Here is a 17,990-nt window from a genome sequence, read left to right as displayed (position 1 = left end):
GTTACCTTAAAGCTGCACTCTCACAGATTTATCGTTATGACTTTTTATTTGTCTTGGAATGAGCCAATTTTTGCGAAAATATCAACAAACCAGTGATATAAGACTGCTGACAAAAGATCAGATCGCAAGTTTTCATATTTCCGTTCGAAAACTATTGTTTTATGGCTAAAAGCGTTACTAACGTTTTAAGAAAAAATGAATAAAACATCAATTTTTGATCTTAAATATGAAAATCTGCGATCTGATTTTTGTCAGCAGTCATATTTCTTAGCTTCCATGCATTTTTGCAAAAATTGGCTCGTTCCAAGACAAAAAATAAAGAAAGTTGTCAAAACGTTGAATCTGTGAGAGTGCAGCTTTAACATTCCACTGAAAGGAAACAAAATACCAAGTCCAACTTACTATCCTTTTCCACCGTAGTACATATCGTAATCCATAGCCAGTACAATAATAACCGGAATCAAGGGTATTCCTGAATGAATAAACAACAATAAAATATGATTTTCGATAACATTTAATTGTTCAATAAGCTATTTTCTTTTTTGAAATAGTTTAGTTCTATGGTAAGTATAGGATGAATAGTGCGCATTTAAAGGTGAAACCGGTTACGAATATTTCCAACTGTTTTAAGATACAAATGCCTTTCTAGATACAAGGGTTGTACGGAAAGGTTTAAGCTTTTATCTTTGTACAAACTACAATCTGTAACTCGTATCGATACAACATAGATTTCACATCCTCAGATCTTGTTAAGTGTACTATAGATATTAGGACGGTACTAGAATATATTATATTAATCATAGTAGTTATATGTGCCCTTTTTATTCCAAAACATTTATTTGATGTTAAAAAACCTCTTACTAATTATAATTTGTATAATTGTTTTGGAAACATTAGTTTTAAGACACAAAATACTACTACATTGGAAGCAACAGTGACATATATATATATATATATATATATATATATATATATATATATATATATATATATATATATATATATATATATATATATATATATATATATATATATCAAACATTAATATTACACCAATAAGGGATCAGAAAACAAGTTACTTAAAACTTATGTAAATTCCAAATGATATATTTAAACGGATTAAAACGAAAACAGAGCTTATAATGTTTCTCTCAGAGACTATTGTGGCAAGCCCAGACGTCAGAATGTTACTATGACACTTACAGACACTTGACTGACAGCAATGCATTTCTTTATCTTTATAAATACATTTTGGGTTAACAACTTTCAAAGGGTCAGCGAAAGTGGGAATTCAAAGGCGGTATAAACTATTGTATCGGTATCCAACATCCGGAAGTCCCAAATATTATCAACGAAGGGTTTAAATACGAATAATTCTAATAAGAAAAACACAAATAAACGGGATTCCTTACCCCATGCAAGTATCATTGTCTTCATCATGAATTTAGGGACGTACGTCCCAAGAACCTTTACAAATCGCAGGTACTGCAATATTCCCTCAACAAGCATCCACATGAATGATACGAGGATAAAGTAATGAAGAAGTGCCTACAAAATATATAATTTCGAATTAATTTTTGTTTAGATTAAACTTATTTATTTTGTAGCGATTGTTCTTACATTAGACAGTGAATAGAAATATGAATGACGTAATGTGAATTTTGTTCAAACAATTCATAAAACAAGGGAATTTATAGGTAAAAATATTGTTCTAGAAGAAAAACACATTCAAATACGAACACATAACCATCCAGGTTATGGATCAATAAATTCAGAATTAACATCGAACGGGCAAATTTCAACACTACCAGTCATAAAATATTGCAATATATACATGTATAGGAGTAATATTTGTAAAAGACGGCTTATTAAATACGAACACGTGTTGCAAACCAAACCGGTTATATATCAATGTCTTGAACATCAAACAATCAAAACACCACTCCAAACAAGATTTTTTTAACAAATTAGTAAGTGCAAATATCAGAAGGTGCCAAATAAAAAATTGAGGCTGCAAAAAACACAATTGATCGAAAGGTTATGTGCCAATGGATGAATCTGCAAAATAAACAAGTGCAAATTACATCGTTAAGCAAAAGGTTATGTGCACATACGAAACGGAAAATTCGAACATCGAATGCGCAACCTACTATAATAATAATACCATAGCGCACACGTAAATGGAAATAGTTCATTTAGTGGTAAAAAGCCTGCCTCTCATCCAACGTCGAGATTTCGAACCCAACCAGAGGCATGTTCTCTTGGCAAATAAAATATGAGATCAACAATTGTTTCAAGACATGGAGACAAGAGTGATTTATATCCTCCTTTTTATTCATCACGTCATTTTCTGTAATTAAATTTGCCGAAGTCTCGTTTACTAACAAATTTTCTGAACTCTTTGAATACAATTGTGTATTATATGACAACTCGTGACAGATCCTATATATATTTATAAATCTTACATTGAAAGTGATAATACTCACTTAAATGTCATACTTACAGCCACGGCGATGCATCCACCTCTTGACTCTGTTCTCTCCATACCAGCAAGGAACAGGATTGCGGAGCACAGCATGGACACGCTCAAGTTAATCAGCACCTGTTGGCCGCGCCCATTGCGTAAGTGTCTGAAAACATTATGATCGTAACAAAAATGATTGTAGAACAGAACACTGAAACATTTATTTGCGCCTTTTTATTTCGACCATTCCGCAAATGCCCGTGAAGCAGAGATAACAACGTACAGTTGTTTGTAACGAACGGGATTATAAAGCACGGCATGTTAATCAACAACTGTTGACCGCGACCATTGCCCAAGTGCCCGAAAAGCAACACTACAGCATATGGTTATTAGAAAGGAATAAAATATCAGGGTACAGACTGTAAACACGTTAATTTATCAAAATCTGTTGACCACGACCATTGCACAAGTGCCCGAAAAGCAACACTACAGCATATGGTTATTAGAAAGGAATAAAATATCAGGGTACAGACTGTAAACACGTTAATTTATCAAAATCTGTTGACCACGACCAATGCACAAGAATATGAAAATAGAGAGATAAAACATGTTGTGGCCGATCGATGAATGGTTTCCTTGCACATAACAATTGTGTGGACTATCAAGTAGATCAGCAAGGTGGTGAGGAGGCCGTTTAATGTTGTAATAAAACTATTGATAAGTAACTAAATATGATAACAAATATTTAATATGAACGTTTTTACTGAACATTTATGTACAACGTTTAATATTTTAATTTCAATTTATAATTTAATTATTGAGTTCACTCACTTGAAAATGACGAACGTTAGAATTATAAGGCCAAGGCCAATAATTGAAATGCTGAGTCCGACTTTTGTGATGATTCCCAATGCAACTTTGTTACCCTCTGAAATTCCACTGCCGCCCTCAGGATCCTGAAAGTTAATCGTAAGATGAGGTAAGTGGCATTTTAAGTCGCAGTTCCGTGGGTAATTCGAACCCGGGAGCTTTGATTCAGAGTCATGTACGCTTACAACTAGTCCATCGCCAATTCAATAATGTTAATATCATAATATAATATAATAAGTAAATGAACGAAATAAATACGAGACAATGAAACAACAGTGACAGAAATTCACTAAAATGGAAACTCATTGGAATGGTCAATTATACACTTAGCAACTATCTACTAGTGTAGTTTTAAAACTCGAAACTTACAATTAATACTGCAAAGTTTGTCAGATGGTTACACTTGCAGACGACAGTATTGTTAACATATGACGTCATAGAACAGCCATCAGTTCTCCAACCGCCTGCACCCTCGTCTGCGTAATAATCCCAGTAGGAGCAAACTGGGTTATTGTGGTCCTGAAAATAAGAGTAAGAACGTATTGCCTATGATTATTCTACCCAAATACATGTACTCATACAAAAAGTATATTTTGCATTAAACTTTTCTTACAATGGCGGATTCGCATTTAGAGTTAACAAATCTGACAATTATAACGTACGTTAGATAAAGAATTCCAAGATTTTACCGTTCATATTTAGAGAAATCGTTCCGAAGAAGATCATCCTCCAAAAGGCATGATATATCTTAATGACAGACCAAGTTCCTTAACATTGTCAGCACAGACAACGTGCTTATGAGTACTAATGTTGGAATCACATTTTATAATAGTGATGTAAATACCATAAACCGTGAAGTAATTGCTTTTCATCAACTGAATTTTGAAATACTGCATACAACTATTAAAACCAACAGGTATATCTTTTAAAGCCAGTTCCTATTGAAACATTTTTCTCATGAATATATTTAATCTTAATATTTATTTACCGGGATGTGACTTTGCAAAATAAATACGTAATTTAACAAACCTCGAACACTTGAAACACAATCGTAACGGAATCATTCCCCAATTGTACAATGTCTCGACCATTCTTTGTTAATCTGGCTGCGGCAACTTTACTGTTAATTTTTAATATATTTCCAGCGGTTACAAAAAGGTGAGTCTTTGTATAAATGTTAAAGACAAGCTTTGACACATGTCCTGAAAAACAACAAGAAAACACATCATTAATAATACAATAAGAACTACAGGAACCAGCTCAGTAGTTGTTATATATGCAATTTACGTTGATCCTGTTTAAAGGCAAATGTGAAACCCCAACAAACACTAAATGAGAGACACATTGCGTACAAACAACCACAGACATATCGCATACAAAACACCACAAATACATGACACACGCATCGACATATATTTTATCAACAAACGTTGAGATTTCAGTCTTGGAACGGTCAGTCAAACAGTGGGTCACTGAGGGTTTCAATTATTGTATTAAGATGAACAATTTATGATAAATATGACTCCTCCAACGGTATGCAGATTCACAGGCTGAATCATATTTATGTATTTAGAATTTGTGTTGAATGTTTGCCGGATACGTTTAACAATACTTCTGAAACTACTAGTTTAAGCCCAGTAACGAAAACACTTTCTATGATTTTTAATATTTGTACTAGTTTCTAACAATCTACCTAGAAATGAATATACAGAAACGCAATATAGCATTTTAACGTAAAACAACCATTCACCTTTAACCAAATTTTCATCAAGGTAAATAGCTGCCACAGCAGTCGGGATATCAACGTCATCCGGTCTTTTAACAGATGAAAGAGAGTCTTTATCTATCGTTATAGCCGTCGTATTGCTAAGATTTATTCCAATAATAAGGTCACCAAATCCATTTTGATCCCAAATCTCACTCGCAATGAAGTCTCGAATAAACTGCAAGGAGCCATTGGTGGATAGTTGAACCTGTTTCGTTAGGTCGTCAACTGAACGAATAATCCTGAAATACAATCGCAGGTCCTTACTTGAGGTAAATGCATTGCTTTATGTATATTTTTTAAACTCGTTTTGAGAGCAAAGATACGAATTTTAGTATTGCAATTCTCAAATAAAACAGTGAATTTTCTTTTATCTTGCAAGTTTTCACGCATGAGTAAACCTAATGAATATTTATTTCGTCGGATTCACCGCACCTATTTCACCGACAAGGCTAAAAATACATATTTTTTCTTAAGAGATTTCTAACTAAAGTATGTCTTTGATAATTAACACAACGTTGTTTGTCTCTCAATCATTTATTGACCAATTTAATTTGTCAATGAATAGTAGGACATCGTTGTATAATCCAATGGATTACTTTGACCACCTCTGACAGACAACCGCCAAAAAGTAACAAGCCGGAGTTTGACTCACTCTTAACCCTCTGTTTAACTTTAATCACCGCTAGAACTTTATATATAAAGTATGTTCTATTTTTTTACATTTAGCTTAACGAGAGGTGAAAACAAAAACCTTAAATTTATTCAGAATGAAAACTAGCCATCAATAAACACGAAAAGTGTTCGAAACCTGTTTATCCAAGTAAATATTAAATATTTAAGAATTGCATACGTAAACCAAGTGTTATTCCCTTATGTTTGGACATAGTTGCTAGTCCAATAAGTTATTGAATAAAACATATAGTGTGACGACGGTGTTTACCGATAACATATCTTGTGACGACGGTGGTTACCGATAACATATCTTGTGACGACGGTGGTTACCGATAACATATCTTGTGACGACGGTGGCTAATGATAACATTTCTTGTGACGATAGTGGTTACCGATAACATATCTTGTGACGACGGTGGTTACTGATAACATATCTTGTGACGACGGTGGTTACTGATGACATATATTGTGACGACGGTGGTTACCGATAACATATCTTGTGACGACGATGGTTACCGATAATATATCTTGTGACGACGGTGGTTACCGATAACATATCTTGTGACGACGGTGGTTACCGATAACATATCTTGTGACGACGGTGGTTACCGATAACATACCTTGTGACGACGGTGTTTACCGATAACATATCTTGTGACGACGGTGGTTAACGGTAACACTCGTCACCTTTTGACTGTTCACCGTAAACGATTTAAATATTTTATTATGGACTCTTTAAAAAAGAGTTTTAGTCTTTTGGAGCTATGTTTTGTTTACGATGTTTACGATGTTTGTTTACAAACAAAAGTGGGGTTACATGTCGTTACTATCAAGTGAGTACTTTACACTGATAAATAAGCTATATCAGTGTAAAGTACTCACTTGATATAACTGTGTAACTTAATTCCGAATACGATTATCTTTTTAATGAATTTATTTATAAACCAAAATTCGTATCTTACCTATTTCCTGCGCTCGTTATCTTTTGCGCAAGGTCTATGGATTCCGGGTTTGTTTCAAGTATGTTGTTAGTGATACTAAAAACATAGTCCATCACCTGTCGTATTAAACAAAAAACAATACAAATTACAGGGACAAACTCAATATTTTGTCTCAGGTTATGTGACGAGTTCTGGAAAATTCGATCTTTAAGCCCCATGGAAAATGAGTCACGCGCAACAAAGGGTCAATTGAAAATATTTTAATGTTAATTTATATACAAAATTTAAATTGTGACAAATCAAAAGAGAAAATTCAAATAAGCAATTAATAAAATATATTACAAACTCCGTGAAATTGCGATGTTCTTACGAACGTTTTGACGTTGACTGTGATTTCAAATTACTGCGCGTCATGACTTCAGTGAAGAAAGACTAAAATAAATCGAAATAAAAACAAACACTCTTACCTCCGACGAAGTGTTTTTAATGTCAAAACGTAGGTAGCGGTATAGAATATCAGCTGCATAAATTATATCTGCTTCCGTTAAGTTGACCCGTGGGTCTGTCAAATTCACGGTGTTGTACAAAATTTGCTTGAAGTTTTGCTCATCAAATATCGTCTGCAATGCATACAGTTTATACGATGTATTAATTAATTGATCTATTCTTACATGTGCTTATTTCTGAGAAAGATTACAAAATTTCGTCAACAACTTTAATGTAATCGACTAAAAAAATACAAATAACACGCGCGATGCTGATGAGAACATGGCAATAACACGTAGTTGCATTCTTTGTAATACAACGCACTAACGGGAACAAGGTTTGTTTGGGCATCCACCGCGCGCCTACCAAATATTTTCCTAATGACTTTTAATTTCAACATGATAGAATAAACAATACACCAGAAGGCACCATTTTGGCAAAACTATTATCAAAGGTGGTACCCAAATCTCCAATATAACGTTTGCAGCGAATATTGTTCGGTTTCGGGCGCAGCGGGCATTCTTAGTTGCCCCCCCTTGCCGCCACCCGAGTTGGGCCACTCTAAAAATACACTCATGTAACGTGACTGTCATGTGAAGCCCACGAAAATTAGGATTCCACCATATTAGCGCAGCGTAATGGACGTCAACGCTTACCAGTTATATTTTAATCGAAAAGTTATTAAAGTCAGAGTTATGGGCATTGCTATGAATGTGCGTATTGTCCCTGACAATATGTGTACCATGTTTAATTTTAATCATTTGAGCGTTTAACGAGTAAAGGACAAGGTTACAGTGTTCGCACTACGACGTCGACGAAGCCGACGCTTACGACATCCCAACTATAGCAATACCTCGACCTTTTTTTCGAAAAACAGACGAGCTAAAATTGTACGAGAGATCCATCGAAAGGTCACATAATTTGTATTCAAATTATAAAAATGTGCACTCTCGGTTAAATTGTATGAAGCACAATAATACGCAGGACTATGTATACTCTTTAACATCAGCGATCTTCTATTTTCATCAGTAAGTAACCTTAGTATTGGCAATGATTCCGAAGAACTCGAACAATAAAAGAAACTGAGCTCCTATCGCAATGGGCTCGAACCATACCTCAAACAAGGCATAAGTCTTTGTTGCTTGGGAACTGTTATACGCCAGTAAAACACAACTAAACTGTGCAATATTGCCTACCTCAAACATAGTTTTAAAGCCTTCGGTGCTAGTGAACTGATTAACAATTCATACCTCAGACAGGTTTTTAAGGAATTCGGTACTAGTTGACTGACTATACGCAGGAACAACTCCACAACCATCGACCAGTGTGTTATATTCAAATCCCACCCCATCATCGTAATTACCTTTACATTCGGCGGTAGCAAATGCTTTATTTTCTAAAAGTAGAACAAAACATTTATAATATCATAAAAATTACAGGAGCAAGCTAAAACGCATAAACTTTAAAGAATGACCATTGAATATTTTAGGTTTAAATAAAGCAAATAGCTTTAAAGTATTCGTCTTGTTAGGCCATCTGGCATTGTATGGATGATTGCATTGTCGATTATCCCGGGTTAACGTTTTGTGTCTTATCATGTACTTGTGAAGTGTTAACGGGAATGTGTACCCCGAATGCAAACGATGGGACAACGATTTCATTTTATATGTGTAAAGTGCTAGAACATGATCAATTCAAAAACGCTTTTAACGTGTTAATTCTTTGTTCAATTTGTTGTAATAAGCAATGACGCAACTAAATAAGTTTACTGTTCATAAGAGAAGCAAGTGTTTTTAAAAGCATCTGACATAGAACAACATGTGATTATAATAATAATAATAATAATAATAATAATAATTATTATTATTATTATTATTATTATAATTATTATTATTGACGCCAGTAGTTTGTATATTAGTTTATAATAACAAGAGGAAAAGTGCTTTTATAGGAGCAAAGATGCCAAAAATTGTTGTACCTGTTCAAATTCATCTGTTCTACAATCAAACAGACATATTTTGTAATGGAAACAATTACGATTTCAATTTTCTAGCACACCGGATAGGCATTTCCGGTGATTTCAGCCGTGCTGGAAAACTCCATCTGGCACCCCCATGCTAGATGAGTCACGAGCTGTGACGTAATACTTTCAATTTCTTTTATCATACACTTTATGTAATCATGATTATGAGATTTCAATGGATGAGTTTCATTTAATTTAACATTACAAAAAACAAACCTTAAAAACAAAACAAAATAACCCTTAAAAGACGTGATAACGAAGGAACATATTGACGTATGCAGTGAATACAAATTACTGCGCGTCATGACGTCAGTAAACATAATCGAACGCGCTTTTTGGTGAAATGTACAAAAATGTGACAAAAATGTATTTTCTTCACAAAAAAATGTAATTTAAGGTATGCTAGAAAAAATATCTTTCATGTGCGTCCGTTCCGGGTAGAAAAATCCGACCCTCGGGCACGCTACGTAGCCGGTAACTCGGCAAGCCTCGTTACTTGGCAACGCAGGTGCCCTCGGGTCGGATTTTTCTATCCGAAACTGGAACACATAACAGATATTATTATTCTGAGCCTGAGTCTGAAACTCAGTCTCAAGATATTAGTGAATACGGACACAGGACTATGACAATAGCTCGATTTTTTTCTTTGTAAAACAGATGAGATAAAATGGAAAAGAATACGTTATCAAAAAGATACAATAACCTGTTGTCGAGTAACCTAATTAAGTTATCCTGAAAGTTGCCACATGCAGGGAGGTCAGTTTTAACACACTTCAAACAACATGAATGAAAATCAGTAAGTTAAGCATACAATAACTAAACTAAAACACGACCTTAAAGATGACTAAGTGAAATCAACACAATCTCTATGTCACTTAAAGGGTAAATTGTAATTATACCGATGTTTGAAGCGGGTATTTTTAAAACATTTGTTTATTTTTTTTTCGGAGAATTTGCCCAAATACTATCTTTGCATCAATAAGTAGGACGCGCTGCCTTTCTGTACATTTTAAGAACATATTAATAGATTGGGTATAGTAAAGCGCTATACGGAATCTAACTGCTTATTTGAAGATACAGAATAACACTATATATAAATGCTTCCTACAAAACTGATGCTGCAACACAATGATTCAATAGCATATTTATGGCGTCTGGTGGACGACCAAATACAACTTACAATGTTTTTTTGTTTTTTTTAAAAAGATCGTTTTTTCCTAAAAGCAAAATTAAACACACTCGATTGTAATGTATGAACAACAACCGTCGCTAAGAAAAGAAAAATATACTCTTTTGCTAAATTCTCAAACAGGGAAATTGTATATATTTGCTTAACACTTGTTATAAAAATGTTTCTGTCTAAGACATGTATTGCTATGATCGCCAATTAAGCTAAGACTTTACATCCCGAATGATCCCGAATGTTAATTTTTTTATTTTACTATATGAATTGTGCAAAGTCGCTTTCAAATTGACCTGAATGTATTTCGACCATGATTTTGTTGATAGATCTAAATCCGATATTTTACCGATAATCGGTTTCTTTTGTCAGATATTGCTCATTCTCTCGAGGATTTATCAACAGGTCCGATTCAACATAGAGACAACGAGTTTCGACTGTATACCAAATAGCAAAACATACTCAGATATTACATATGCAAGACAAGACACATCCTGCTATTTGCAAATAAAGTTAGCAAAACCTGCTTGTCAGTCAGTTTAAATGGCATTTTTGAACCTATTACAAGTTCATGTTATATCGCCCAAACCAGTCAGTCTTAACATTTCAAACTGGTTTAAAGTCGCCGATGAAGTCAATGTGTCTAGTTGGCTTTTTGCAGTTACTGTCAATTATATCATTGGCGTACCAAAATATCCTAGAGTTTGTTTTTTGAAGAGTTTCTGTTCCAACACATTATTTTCTCAGCAGTCATCGTGGATTTTTGCGAAGTTACGATAGCCTCTAATCAATTCTAAATATTTTTGCAAAACTGTAATCTATGACGTAAAGTTACCTGGATAACAACGTTCCCAGCTAAAAGTCTGGTCTCCTATCCGTGCTGATGGGAATGTTATGTCCTTTCCATCTCTACGTGTAACAGTTAGTGGACAAGTGACTGAAAATCATACAGACGACGAAGTCATTATAATTGATCTATTGTTCATTCAATGATTAAGGTATTTTTATGCATTTGTGATCGGTTAGTGTTGTTTGTACGTTGGGTGTCTTTCGTTCAGATTATGTTAGGCCTTAGCTTTAGATTTGTGCATTTAAACAGGGTCATTGTTGAAATAGTTTGGCCACTGGCATTGTCCCTGAAGTTGTTAATTATTTAAACTTCCTGACCTAATACACAATGTAATGGAATTCTCAATCCGATGATTTTACCTATCTACATGCTGTGAATCATGTGCTTATTTGTAATATTTTCTCCTTTTCTTTTCCTTTTTCTCCTCAAATGATTGTATAATAGACAAAGAAGCTACTTGTATATACGATATGTATATGTTAATCTTTGTTCCAATAATACAATACTGGAAACTAAAGGGACAAGTTTCATTATATTTTCTTAACGATAATTGAGTGTTGGCCAAGGTTAAAGCTTTCAAAAAACGACACCGACAACGACATCTAAGCCATCACAAATCTCAGACATTTTACCTTCGACAAACAGTCGATTTAAAAAAAAATACAACCGACATGCTTTTACCTGTACTCCGAACTACTAATGTATCATGATTAAATATGACTCTAGCCGAAGTCCTTAAATGTTCCTTGACAATTTGCAACACAACTTGTTCAAGATCTGTTGATGCGTTCCGGGAATCCGTTGGTGCCACAAATATACGCATTTTTAGCGTCCTTGTGCTGAAAGACACATTTTAAAACAGTAAATATATATAAAAAAAAATTTGGAACCACAACCGCAATCAGAGTTTGAAATATCAGTCCATATTGCGATTACAACTATTCATCGACCGTTATACAACATGCTACCAATTCTTCCTACCACTGGCTTAAGCGGTATAATGTGTTTCGAAAAACATTAAGAAATAATTAATTTCCATAAGGAACATGAGAGATCTGACTACACTGTGTAAAGATGCATTTAGATACTGAAAGTTCACGTTGGGCTCAAGATTAATCACGCGGAAACAGTTCCTGGTCAATGCCATTTTTTAATGTATTTTGGGCGCTCTGCAATTCGTTATGTCAATTCGTCAAACATATAGGCATATGCCCTGTTTCAGGCAGGATAAAGGTTATGTCCGTATACAATAATTTAACCCCGTGGGCAAGCCGTGCCTTAACAGTAGATGTGGTACTTCATGACAACGGACCCTATGGTACCACAATTGCGTACAACTCCGATTCCGATTAAATATTTGCTTTGGTAAGCAAGTATATATCGCAAATTCTAAAGAAGAATGAATAGATGAATTTACCTGACAGATTCAATTGTTCCTCTAAAATCCTTTGCAATGCCCTCAAGTCCAGCCGGCAAAATGGACGAACCATACATCTCTCCGGTGTACGCGTTTATTTCGCTAAGTCTGTCTTTATCTTTGAGCAGATTAAACTCGTGTATAATGGGCATCGGCAATAGCCCCGTATTTTCGAACGCTGTCTGCCAGAAGTCAATATAGGCTATATATATATATATATATATATGTCCGATTCTGTAACGGAAATAATATTTTTTGGATATATCTTAGGAAATATTTTTTATATGATTTCGTATGATTCACAATTCCGTTGGGATAAATTCCAGAAGGCAACATAACCTATCCATTTCAATGTTTATTCGCATCTTTTGGCAGTAAGCCCACTAAACATAAAGAAACAAGAATTTTCAATGTCGCAAAAATGAAAAGACAATTCGTGACAGTCCCATCACAAATTGCATCGTACATTCTGACACAAATAATCGCAACGGCTTTTAGTGTGGTAAAATAGGATACCAAATAGGGGTACTTTTACTGTGATACAAGAGCGCCGCGAAGCGAACACCAACGCACGTCTGTTCCTTTAAGTCAACAACGTCCATAACTCGACACTTATTACAGCAATACGTATGGGCCTTCATACACATGTGCATACTGTCACTGGTTAACTTATGTACATGTAAATATGTGGATATCTTGAAGGGTTATTAAATAATGGCCAATATAAAGTTTGTGCATTACTTTTTTACTATCATGGGCATCTCTTGACAATTGTTTAAGCCAAGGTCATGGGCCTTGGTACGCATATCATTTTGAATAATATATGTATTAAGTTTCAGGTAAATCTTAAATGGTTATTATGTTATGACCAAGTTTATGTTTTTCCATGACTCTTTTTAACTTCAACAATTATAAAAGCCATGGGCCTTGCTGTACATGTGTGTATTGTCCTAGCCACATGTATACGAAGTTTCATTGGAAGTTAGTGTATATTTTATATTTACAATGACACTTACACCGACAACGCCGACGATACCTAAGCTAAAAAAACAGACGATCTAAAAATGCCCCATGGCTTATGATTGTTTGGGGATCATTATTTTTATTACACAGGTCGTAAATGGACAATAATTGGCATTATTATACCTCACTTTTGTCTACAATGGTAAAATCCCATTACCCGAAAAAGATATATTTTGACTATCAGAAACATTTTCAATCTTTTTGACACGTGACCAAGCGAAAATTCACTGTCAGATCATGTGACCGCAGTGATATTTTGAATGTCATATGTCATAAGGGCAAATAACTGCTTTAATATTTTAGCTAAATCATGACGTGATTGCCTCCCTTATACACATACAGTAGTGACGTCACTATTCAATGTGTACACACAATCTCAGACGACTGGAACTGTCAGCAAGAAAGCAGTGGAATATTGTTCTAGATATAATTATTTTATTATGTTATATTTTGTTTACCTTGTTAAACTTGTTTAATTAAATGAATTAAAAACATTTTAAAACTTTTTTATGTACTTTATTTTGTTCGGTATAATAAAATAAATAATAAAATAAATATCAAAGTCAACCCTCGAAACCGAATGTCACCATCGGCTAACGCCTCGGGTGACATTCTGCTCTCGGGTTGACAATATCAATGTCACACATGCTGCCATATGATATTTATATAATATTGGCCAGAGATGAAATAGACTATATGTTACCTGAGTATCTGACCAGTACCGGCGGTGATGCCTTATATGGCTGTGGAGGGTTGATATTTACAAGCCAAAGGTATAGTACCCCGTTGACAGCATAATGAAGTTGTAGAAAAAATTGTCTGTAACTGGAACAGGCATTATTAACATTACATGCAACAATGGTAGTGGAATCATTTAAATATATAAAGTGAAAGTGTATTAGTTAAACAGGTTTTAATATGCTTTTATACATTATTTAAAACACGTATGAATCAAATACTAAACTTGAAAAGCAATATTTAAAATGTATTCATGTATGTCATTGCAGAAGTTTGTGATATTTTATTAAATTGTTTCAATAAATTATTGTATTGACTTAAATAGTATGAATGTGTTCGTTTTGCGAATGACATAGCGATGTAAGTCAAGCGGAGTGTAGTTTTTAGACTTCAAGTAATTTTCAGGAGTGTGACCTAATGACACTGTTCGAATTAAAAAGAAACGAACAAGAATATTACGTTCAAATAAAAAAATGTTTATACTCGCAGCAGCTAGCAGTTGCGTTTTTCGAAATGTATGCTCAAAAAAGATTATGCAGACGAAGGACTGCATTCTTGTAGCTAGGTTATATAAAATGTATGAAATAAATGTTTTGCAGAAGCGATTATGCATACTAGTTGCTGCGTTATAGTAATTGTATGCTTATAGATGTTTCTGCAGAAGCAAATCCGCATACTAGTATTTATGTTATTAGAAACATTTATGCATAGTAGTAGTTACGCTATAGGAAACGTTTGCTAAGTTATGTTTAATATAGCATAAACACTGTTCTTGACGTTCGCACACAATAGCTTAGTTTTAAAGTGTCAAATCCGCATTTTCTTCGGATCCACATACTTAGTTGTGTAGATAAAGCAAGCACAACCATACAGGGGAAACGCTTTTAAGCACCAACGGTAAACCATAGGAATTCATCGAGTAAATACAACATAATGCGATGCATGTGCAACAAAGAAAAAAGAGGAATAGATCATAGTAAAACATTTATTTCCCTTTTTTTAAGAAGGATACATACATTTATATCACGCCTCCAACAAATGTCTGTTAATTCCATAGATTAATTGACGTCACGTGATTGTCCCGTATTTTATCTTATTGGAATAGTTTAAATAATTTCAGGCAGTTTTAAAAACAAAAATAGCGGCCATTTGTATTTTCACAAAACTAATACGAATTATAAGAAAGTTTAGTGACATAAAAAAGTATTGATAAAAAATCTTATCAATGATGCTGATTTTGCAAGCACCAGAGATTAACTATGTCATAGACAATATTGACGGATTTTTTAGAAAAACAATGATCTATCTGACTTTCCATGAACAACATTGATCTTTCGAAATTACAATGAATGACAATGACCTGTCGTAGTTACCATGACATACCATCGTTTAGAGAGCATACTACATTATAAATTAATATAAATTTGTTGTATCATTATGCATTTTTTTTACCGAAAGCCTCGCTCACACCTAATATGGTTTCATTTGTTTGCCTTTAGATTTGAAGGGTGAGTATAATTGCAAACTCTAAATTATTACAAATGAATGCTAGCTACGACAGCAAGTAAGATATGAGGGTCGTCCAAACAAGACGTATACTTTCTTTAAAACCTCTTATAATATTTTATGAGAATACTGCAAAATAAATATAATAAATACAGTTGCGTTTTGGTATTTTAATGACTATTTTAACACTACAAATCCACGACCGAGCAGACGGCATAGAGTTTGGTTGTGAGTGATTTGTCAGTGATTAAACATAATTATATACTTGTGTATAATGATACACACTTTGTGACTGAATGTACTTATGTATTATACGTATTTTAATTGCCCTCGTAGTGTGTGCATATAAGACAGACTGTGCGAAAGTTAAACAAACCCGGTAAAACCAGTAGACCGTGTTAAAACCATGGCCATCTGCAAAATCTCAAAAACCTAGAAATTGCCTACACTAGTATTAGATACACACAATAATTATAGGTAGGACATACAGTATGTGCAAAGAAAACAGAACACTGGTGATAAACAGTATACCATTAGCAGAAAGAGGAGCCATATGTAAAATGCAATGGACACATATGCTAGCTAAAGTACAGCAGAGCATTAGGTTTGTAACCAAAATGATTATAAGGTAGGATTTACAGCCTGTGCTAAAGTAAACACACCATTGGTTAATTACGTAATAAGCAATATGGTAATTACTTTTCCAAACCGGTAATGACACGTTTATGTAGTATGGTGCATTTTTCGGATTAGAATGTGTGACGAAATAGTAGGTATCTGGATATGAATCGACGTTTCCATTCTGAAAATCAATATGATTATAATTTAAAACACCTATACATGCAGCCAGTTTTGATTTCGTCTGACGTCATTTCCTAGCCGGTAACGTCGACGTTAATGGAAAAGTAACGTTCACTGTCATTCAGGTGAAATCCTGAATAATGTTGCTATAAACTAAGACAAACATTCCAGAAAGGCATTTCAAACAACATCTAGTTCTATTTCTTCTTCAACTTTCATCTGGACCTGTTTAATGTGCTGTCAAAAAGAGTTCATTAATATGTTATTACTACAGCGTCAAACATACAGTAATGCAGAGAATACACTTCCGCTACAGTCCTACAGCGTCAAACATACAGTAATGCAGAGAATACACTTCCGCTACAGTCCTACAGCGTCAAACATACAGTAATGAAGAGAGAACACGTCCCCTACAGTCCTCAATGGTCAACCATACAGTAATGCAGAGAAGCCACGTCAGTTTATACAGTTGTAAGCGTGCATCAATTGTTGCAAACAGCAATTTAATTGATCCTATTTGATGATTTTGTTATTCAGTAACGAAAATACGTTTGGCAACTTGTCATTTTTGTTTTTCCAGGCATTACGTAATGTACCGCAGCGGTTGGTTCGTACACAAGCAATTGCGCACTGGCATACTTTGATATAATATCATATGACGCTGTTTAAGGTAATTCATCCATCATAACTACAAAAAAAATCCTGCTGGTAAAGTTTCATTTTAAAGTTACAAAATGTTAAGTTTCCACCGAGAGCTTTTTTTATTCAGACATCCTGTTATTTAAGAAACACATTAATAAAAATTGCGATAAAATTATAGTTTAATTTTGTTTCATTACCTCTCTTTCATTTATCATTTTACAATAGTAGCGTCATTATGGTGTTTTTCAAAAATGTAATTCTTGCAAAAATAATAATATATAATATAAATGTTCTCGATGTCAGTATCTAAACTGCACTAACACATCCTTGCATCAATATTATGGATGGCTTACCTTGTTCCAATGATAAAATTAAAACCAAATATGATTGAAAGACATAACATAATAACAAAGACCGACAAAGACTGATTGGTGACTTAAAACCAAATATGATTGAAAGACATAACATAATAACAAAGACCGACATAGATTGATTGGTGAAAGTAATAAATCACTAAATATTTTAAAATAGCACATAACACGTAGTTATACTTTCATTACACGAGATGAATGCCATGGTATCAAGAAATTGATTTGAATTTCAGCGTAA

At 34.1% G+C, this 17,990-nt stretch overlaps 1 pseudogene; it reads right to left on the bottom strand.

Moving 5' to 3' along the window:
• The window catches only part of LOC128241062 (uncharacterized), a 43,688-nt pseudogene that overhangs the window by 5,320 nt on the left and 20,378 nt on the right, over window positions 1-17,990 (bottom strand).

Source organism: Mya arenaria, chromosome 7 (genome assembly GCF_026914265.1).
Source record: "Mya arenaria isolate MELC-2E11 chromosome 7, ASM2691426v1".
NCBI classification, from domain to species: domain Eukaryota; kingdom Metazoa; phylum Mollusca; class Bivalvia; order Myida; family Myidae; genus Mya; species Mya arenaria.
Note: the sequence above shows the minus strand (reverse complement) of the source record. Positions and strands in the feature narration are given on the sequence as shown.